This window comes from Gorilla gorilla, chromosome X (genome assembly GCF_029281585.2).
Source record: "Gorilla gorilla gorilla isolate KB3781 chromosome X, NHGRI_mGorGor1-v2.1_pri, whole genome shotgun sequence".
In the NCBI taxonomy this organism is placed as follows: domain Eukaryota; kingdom Metazoa; phylum Chordata; class Mammalia; order Primates; family Hominidae; genus Gorilla; species Gorilla gorilla.
In genome coordinates this window covers 147837515-147844887 of record NC_073247.2, presented here as the reverse complement: position 1 = coordinate 147844887, position 7373 = coordinate 147837515, and the positions used below count along the sequence as shown (strand labels likewise).

The following is a 7373-nucleotide window of genomic DNA, read 5'->3' as shown; positions in this document are numbered from 1 at the left end:
ATCCGCCTGCCTCAGCCTCCCACAGTGCTGGGATTACAGGCGTGAGCCACCACATCCGGCCTATCTTTAGCTTTTTTACAGTCTTTAGAAAAAGAAAAAAAAGGTTATATGATTAGGCCAAGATTACATATGAAATTAATAAATGTGGGCTGTAAATCTAATCAGCACACTTCCCCATCTATTTTTTAGGCTTTCAGACATTTTTTTTTTTTTTTTTTGGAAATGAAATCTTGCTCTGTTGCCCAGGCTAGAGTGCAGTGGCGTGATCTCGGCTCACTGCAACCTTCGCCTCCCGGGTTCAAGCGATTCTCCTGCCTCAGCTTCCCGAGTAGGGGGGATTACAGGCGCCTGACACCACGCCCGGCTAATTTTTATATTTTTAGTAGAGACAGCGTTTCACCATGTTGGCCAGGCTGGTCATGAACTCCTGACCTCAGGCAATCCGCCCCCCTCAGCCTCCCAAAGTGCTGGGATTACAGATGTGAGCCACCGTGCCTGGCCCAGACATTTCTTAAAAAGCAAAGTACAAAAAATAATATAAAACTCATGCTCCCACTACCCAGAATTCACAACTATTAAGAGTTTATATTTACTTTTGTCTCTCTGTTTATTTTTTTTCAGACTTGGTCAATAAGAAGTTTTTTGTTGTTGTTGTTTTGTTATTGTGTTGTTTTTACTTTGTTTCTCTTTTGGAAAATAAAAGAATTGAATATTGCAGATAAAATATTTAATATTGTCTGCTGTCTCCAGTCCTATCCCCTTCTTTCTCCTGAGTCAACCACTATTCTGAGTTGGTTTTGTTTCATGATTTTATATTTAATGTACATTAGTGGTACCATTAGTCTATATCATTCTGCAACTTCTGTTTGTCTGTTTGACTCAATCTTCTGGCTTTATTCTTTTGGGGTTTTTTTGTTTTTTTTTTGTTGTTGTTGTTGTTGTTTGTCTGTTTGTTTGAGACTAGGCTTTGTGCCATTGCCCAGGCTAGAGTGCAGTGGCACGATTTTAGCTCACTGCAGCCTCCACCTCCCAGGCTCAAATGATCCTCCTGCCTCAGCCTCCCAAGTAGCTGGGATTACAGGCGTGCACCACCATGCCCGGCTAATTATTGTATTTTTGTAGAGATGGGGTTTTGCCCTGTTGGCCAGGCTGGTCTCGAACAACTGACCTCAAGTGATCCACCCCACTCGCCTCCCAAAGTTCTGGGATTACAGGCGCGAGCCACTATGCCCAGCTTTATTCTTTATTCATCTCTTCTCCCTGTCACCCCAGTCATTTTAGAAGTCATGCATTCTATTTATATCATACACTCCAAATGTAATCACTATCTCCATCCTTCTCCCAAACAAGGCAATTTCTCCCACCCCACCCCCAACTCTAATGTTTTTGTTCTCTGCGATTTTAGTTCCAGTTTGGTTTTTTTGGCTTTCTTTTGTTTTAAGACAGTCTCTCTCAGTCACCCAGGCTGGAGTGTAGTGGCACCATCACGGCTCACTTTGCAGCCTTGACTTCCTGGGCCCAAGCGATCCTCCTGCCTCAACCTCCCAAATAGCTGGGACTACAGGCACTCACCACCACACTTGGCTAACTTTTTAATATTTTGTAGAGACAGGATCTCACTATGTTGCCCAGACTGGTCTCAAACTCCTGGCCTCAGGCGATCTTCCTGCCTCAGCCTCCCAAAGTGCTGGGATTAAAGGTGTGAGGCACTGTGCCCAGCACATATAATTCTTTTAATTTCTGTAAGGTCAGTAATAATACACTTTCTTCTTTTATTTCTGATTTTAGTAATTTGAGTCCTCAATTTTTTTTTTTTCTGGTCGTCGTAACTGAAGGATTGTCAATTTTGTTGATATTTTCAAAGAAACAACTTTTGTTGATTTTGCTGTATTTTCTATCCTTTATCCAACTTTTTTCTTTCTTTCCAATGGATTTCTTATTGCAGGCTCCTGTTTAATAATCATTATTATTGTTTTATGTATTCTATTATATATTTTTTAATCTCTGGAAAATTGTTTTTGTTTGCACTTTTGTTTTTTGTCAACTTTTATTTTGAAATACTTCAAACCTTCAGAAACATTGCAAGAATAGCATAATAAAAACCTATATACCCTTTACCTACATTCATCAATTGTTGATATTTTTCACATTTGCTTTATTTGTGTGTATGTCGATACCTATCTATTGATGAGCTATTTGATAGTTGTTGTTCTGGATGATATGACACTTCATCCCTAAATACTTCATGTATCTCTTAAAAACAAAGGCATATGCCTACATAACCATAGTATAATAATCATACTTGGAAAATTTAACATTGATATAATATCAAATTTACATCTGAAATCAAATTTTCACAGTTGTTCCAATAATATACTTCATAGCATTTTAAAATCCAAAATGTAATCAAGGATTGGCCAGGCACAGTGGCTCATGCCTGTAATTGCAGCACTTTGGGAGGCTAAGAGGTGAGGATCGCTTGAGCCCAAAAGTTTGAGACCAGCCTGGTCAACGTGACAAAAACTCATCTCTACAAAAATTTTAAAAATTAGCTGGATGTGGTGGTGCATACCTGTGATCCTAGCTACTCAGAAGGCTGAGGCAGGAGGTTCCCTTGAACTAGGAAGTTGAGGCATCAGTGAAAAAAAAAAAAAAAGAACCAAACATCACACTATTGTCAAGTCTCTTTAGCCTTCTTTGATCTAGAATATTTCCAAGCTGTTTTTTTGGGGTGAGGTGGTTCTTGTGATATTGACATTTTGAAGAGCTCAGGTTAGTTTTTTTGTTTGTTTGTTTTCACCCAGAATGTCCCTCAATTTGGATTTGTGACCGTTCCCATTTTTGGCAGGAATACAACAGAAGTGATGTTGTGTATTTCTTAGTGCACCACATCAGAGGGCACATAATGCCACCTTGTCCCATTATTGTTAATGTGAGGTTTGATCACTGAGTTCAGGTGGCTTCTATCAGACTTCTCCATTGTAAGAGTTTCCTTTAGCCTTAGAATTAATAGGTAATCTGTGAAGTAATGATATGGAAGGGGGGCAGGGAAGTGCTGGGAAGGGAAGGGCGTGGTCCCTGGCTAGGGCTCCACCCCCAGGCCTGTGTCCACAGACCTAGGTGAGGACTGGCATATCTGTTTTCCTGCCTAAATATTGCATTTCCCAAGACGCCCCTGGCCTGCCACGCCCCCATCCTGTGCCTATAAAACCCCGAGACCCTAACAGGCAGGCACACAAGTGGCTGGACTTTGAAAGGAACACGTTGGCAGAAGAAGACACAAGTGACTGGACGTTGAGAGGATGTCGAGGGGAGCACGCCAGTGGAAGAGCACAAGACAGATGCTGGCACGCCGGCAGGCCTTCAACTGGCGGAATGACATAGAGTTTGGTCAGGGTGGTTGGAGGAGAACCCAGGCCACTGAGCAGCTTGACTCCAGGGGAAAACTTTCTCCCTTCTGGCTCCCCCATCTGCTGAGAGCTACTTCCACTCAATAAAACCTTGCATTCATTCTCCAAGCTCACTTGTGATCCAATTCTTCTGGTACACCAAGGCAAGAAACCCCAGGATACAGAAATCCCTCTGTCCTTATGATAAAGAAGGGGGTCTAATTGAGCTAGCACAGGTCGCCTATAGATGGCAAACTAAAAGAGCATCCTGTAATACACGCCCACTGGGGCTTCAGGAGCTGTAAACATTCGCTCCTAGCCACTGCCGTGGGGTCGGAGCCCCACAACCTGCCCATCTGCATGCTCTCCTAGAAGTTTGAGCAGTGAGGCACCGAAGAAGCGAGCCACACCTCCATCGCACGCCCTGTGAGAGGGATAAGGGAACTTTTCCCATTTCAACAACATTTTGAGAGGGTGTAAATATTCTATTTCTCAGTATGTTTTCACCTGATAGTTTCAGCATTCATTGATGATTTTTGCTTGAATCAGTTAACTATGGTGGTTATAAAATAATGCTTTTCTATTTTTGTCATTTATCCTACATTTATTAGTTGGATTTCTCCTATAAAGAAGAGCTTTTTCAATCTTTTTGTAGTTCATGAGCATGAAGATTGGGTGTTCATGCACATGTGTGAGATGTGCCACCCTTGAACCTTGTTATGACATTGGCATCTTACCCCTCTGGCCTGAAAAAAAAAAAAAGAAAAAGATCTTTTTCTTCTCCCCTATCCTTTTTTGAACTTTTTTCTACAGTATCAGTATGGACCCATGAATTCTTTTTTTTCTTTTTTTCTTTTTTTTTTTTTTGAGACAGAGTTTCGCTCTGTTACCCAGGCTGGAGTGCAGTGGCACAATCTCGGCTAACTGCAACCTCCGCCTCCTGGACTGAAGCGATTCTTCAGCCTCAGCCTCCCAAATAGCTGGGACTACAGGCGCATGCCACCACGCCTGGCTAATTTTTGTATTTTTAGTAGAGACAAGGTTTCACCATATTGGCCAGGCTGGTCTCGAACTCCTGACCTTGTGATCCGCCCACCTCAGCCTCCCAAAGTGCTGGAATTACAGGTGTGAGCCACCATGCCTGGCCGAATTTTTTATTCAGTATGTTACAATCCATTCCTGTCCTTATTCATTTTGATGCTCAAATTGTCCCAAATTTGGCTAGTGGGAGCCCCTTCTAGCTGGCTCCTGTATCTTTATTTGTTTATTTATTTATTTATTTATTTTATTTTTTGAGACAGGGTCTCACTCTGTTGCCCAGGCTGGAGAGCAGTGGCACGCTCTTGGCTCACTGCAACCTCTGCCTGCCTGTTTCAAGTAATTCTTGTGCCTCCAGAGTAGCTGGGATTACACGTGGGTGCCACCACGCCTGGCTAATTTTTGTATTTTTAGTAGAGACAGGGTTTTGCCATGTGGGCCAGGCTGGTCTCGAACTCCTGGCCTCAAGTGATCCACCTGTCTTGGTCTCCCAAAGTGCTGGGATTATAGGCGTGAGCCACCACACTCAGCCTCCTGTATCTTTTTAACATGAGTCTTATCGATTTTCGAGTATTCCTTGCTTCCTCACATTACCAGATGTTCCAGACTCACTTTGTTCTTCCCTTGCCCTGGACATGGAATCAGCCACTTCTCTAAGGAGATCTAGTTCTTTTGAGTGGGAACAGTGTTTTAGACATGAACATGTGCCACCCAGATCATCCTTTAAGAAAGAATTTGAAGCTGAGCATGGTGGTACACGCCTATGGTCCCAACCACTTGGGAGGCTGAGGTGGGAGGATCACTTGAGTCCTGGAGGTCATGCCTGCAGTGAAATAGGATTGTGCCACTGCACTCCAGTCTGGATGACCTAGTGAGACTCCATCTCTAAACAACAACAACAATAAAATTAAATTAAATTAAATTTTAAGTAGAAAGGGCTTGCTGCCTATCTATCGGGAGTGTGGTCAGCGGGCAGCCTCCAGCTGTCTGCTCCTTCAATGTCTGCCTCAGCTGCAAAACACTTTCACTTAGGTGCATGCCCTTCCGGGGCCACCTACGTCTAGTGATTGAGACAGAAGTAAAAGGCCTGGCTTTTCAGCCCCATTTGGGACACTCTATTGGGACAAAATACTTGTACCAGAGTGCCCTGCTGGGTTGGCTGAGGTCCGCAACACAGTTCATCTTCTTTCTCTTCTCAGTCCTGCTTCCTTCGGTCCTTCCATAGGTATACATTGGTTGATCTCTAGTAAACATCTTGTACTTTATACTCCATCACAGCTTCTGTTTCCAGAGACCCCCACCTGAGGCAGGTGGTATTCAGACTATAGTAGTCCCCCTGAAACCAACCCAATAGCCCCATAGATACTTTTTTTTTTTCATAAACAGAGAAATTGACAGACACTTCTGGTCTCAAAGCTTGAAACTTTTTTTTTTTTTTTAGACAGAGCTTCACTCTTCTTGCCCAGGCTGGAATGCAGTGGCGTGATCTTGGCTCACTGCAACTTCTGCCTCCCGGGTTCGAGTGATTCTCCTGCCTCAGCATCCTGAGTAGCTGGGACTACAGACACCTGCCACCGTGCCCAGCTAATTTTGTATTTTTAGTAGAGACAGGATTTCACCATGTTGCCCAGGCTGGTCTCGAACTCCTGACCTCGGGTGATCCACCCACCTTGACCTCCCAAAGTGCTGAGATTACAGGCATGAGCCACCACGCCCAGCCAAGCTTGAAATTTGTATTTGTTTATCTGAGTTCTTTCCTCAGGAAAGGGCTGTCGGGCCTCTCAAAAAAAAAAAAAAAAGGATCAACTTTGGGAGGCCCAGGTAGGCAGATCACTTGAGTCGAGGAATTTAAGACAGCCTGGGCAACCTAGCAAAACCGTGTTTCTCTGCATATTCTCACTCATAGGTGGGAATTGAACAATGAGATCACATGGACACAGGAAGGGGAACATCACACTCTGGGGACTGTTGTGGGGTGGGGGGAGGGGGGAGGGATAGCATTGGGAGATATACCTAATGCTAGATGACGAGTTAGTGGGTGCAGTGCACCAGCATGGCACATGTATACATATGTAACTAACCTGCACAATGTGCACATGTACCCTAAAACTTAAAGTATAATAATAAAAGAAAAAAAAACTTAAAAAAAACCGTGTTTCTATTTAAAATACAATAAGCTAGGTGTGGTGATGCACGCCTGTAGTCCCAGCTACCCATGGGGGCTGAGGTGGGAGGATAATTTGAGCCTGGGAGGTGGAGGCTGCAGTGAGCTATGATACTGCCATTGCACTCCAGCCTGGGTAGCAGAATGAGACTCTGTCAAAAAAAAGTATCAAAGAACTGAAACTCACCACATCACCACCTGGAGACAATGAGATGTCGGACCCCTTATTCATCATGATTGCTTCCTGGCCCCTCCCTAGTTTCTGTTTTCTTACTCATTGTTACATTTCTTGCCTGCTGTATAAACCCCTAGTTTTTGTTGGTCCGGGAGATGGATTTGAGACTGAGCTCTCATTTCCTCAGCTGCAGCACCCAATTAAAGCCTTCTTCCTTGGCAATAATCATCATCTCAGTGATTGGCTCTCTGTGTGGTGAGCAGCAGTACCTAGACCAAACCCCTGGTGTTTGGGTAACATTCCCTTATCCTCAGGGGCTACATTCCAAGACTTCCAGTGGATGCCTGAAACCACAGATAGTACCAAACCCTGTACAAACTATGTCATTCAATCTGATAACCGGCACAGGCAGGTAGTAACCACAGCATGAACATCCTGGACAAAGGGATGATTCATGTCCTGGGAGGGATAAAGCAGGACTGTGCAAGATTTCATCATGCTACTCAGAACAATTTAAAGCTTATGGTTTGTTTATTCCTGGAATTTTCCATTTAATATTTTTAGGCTGTGGTTGACTGTGGGTAACTGACACCACAAAAAATGAAAC

The 7373-nt window shown here is 43.6% G+C and overlaps 1 non-coding gene across 1 annotated transcript; it reads left to right on the top strand.

The window, feature by feature from the left end:
• Window positions 1-4032: 4032 nt before the first annotated feature.
• LOC115932564 (small nucleolar RNA U13) lies at window positions 4033-4136 on the top strand. The gene has a single exon (XR_004068829.1). It is a non-coding gene; the product is annotated as a small nucleolar RNA U13 (small nucleolar RNA).
• The last annotated feature ends 3237 nt before the right edge of the window (window positions 4137-7373 follow it).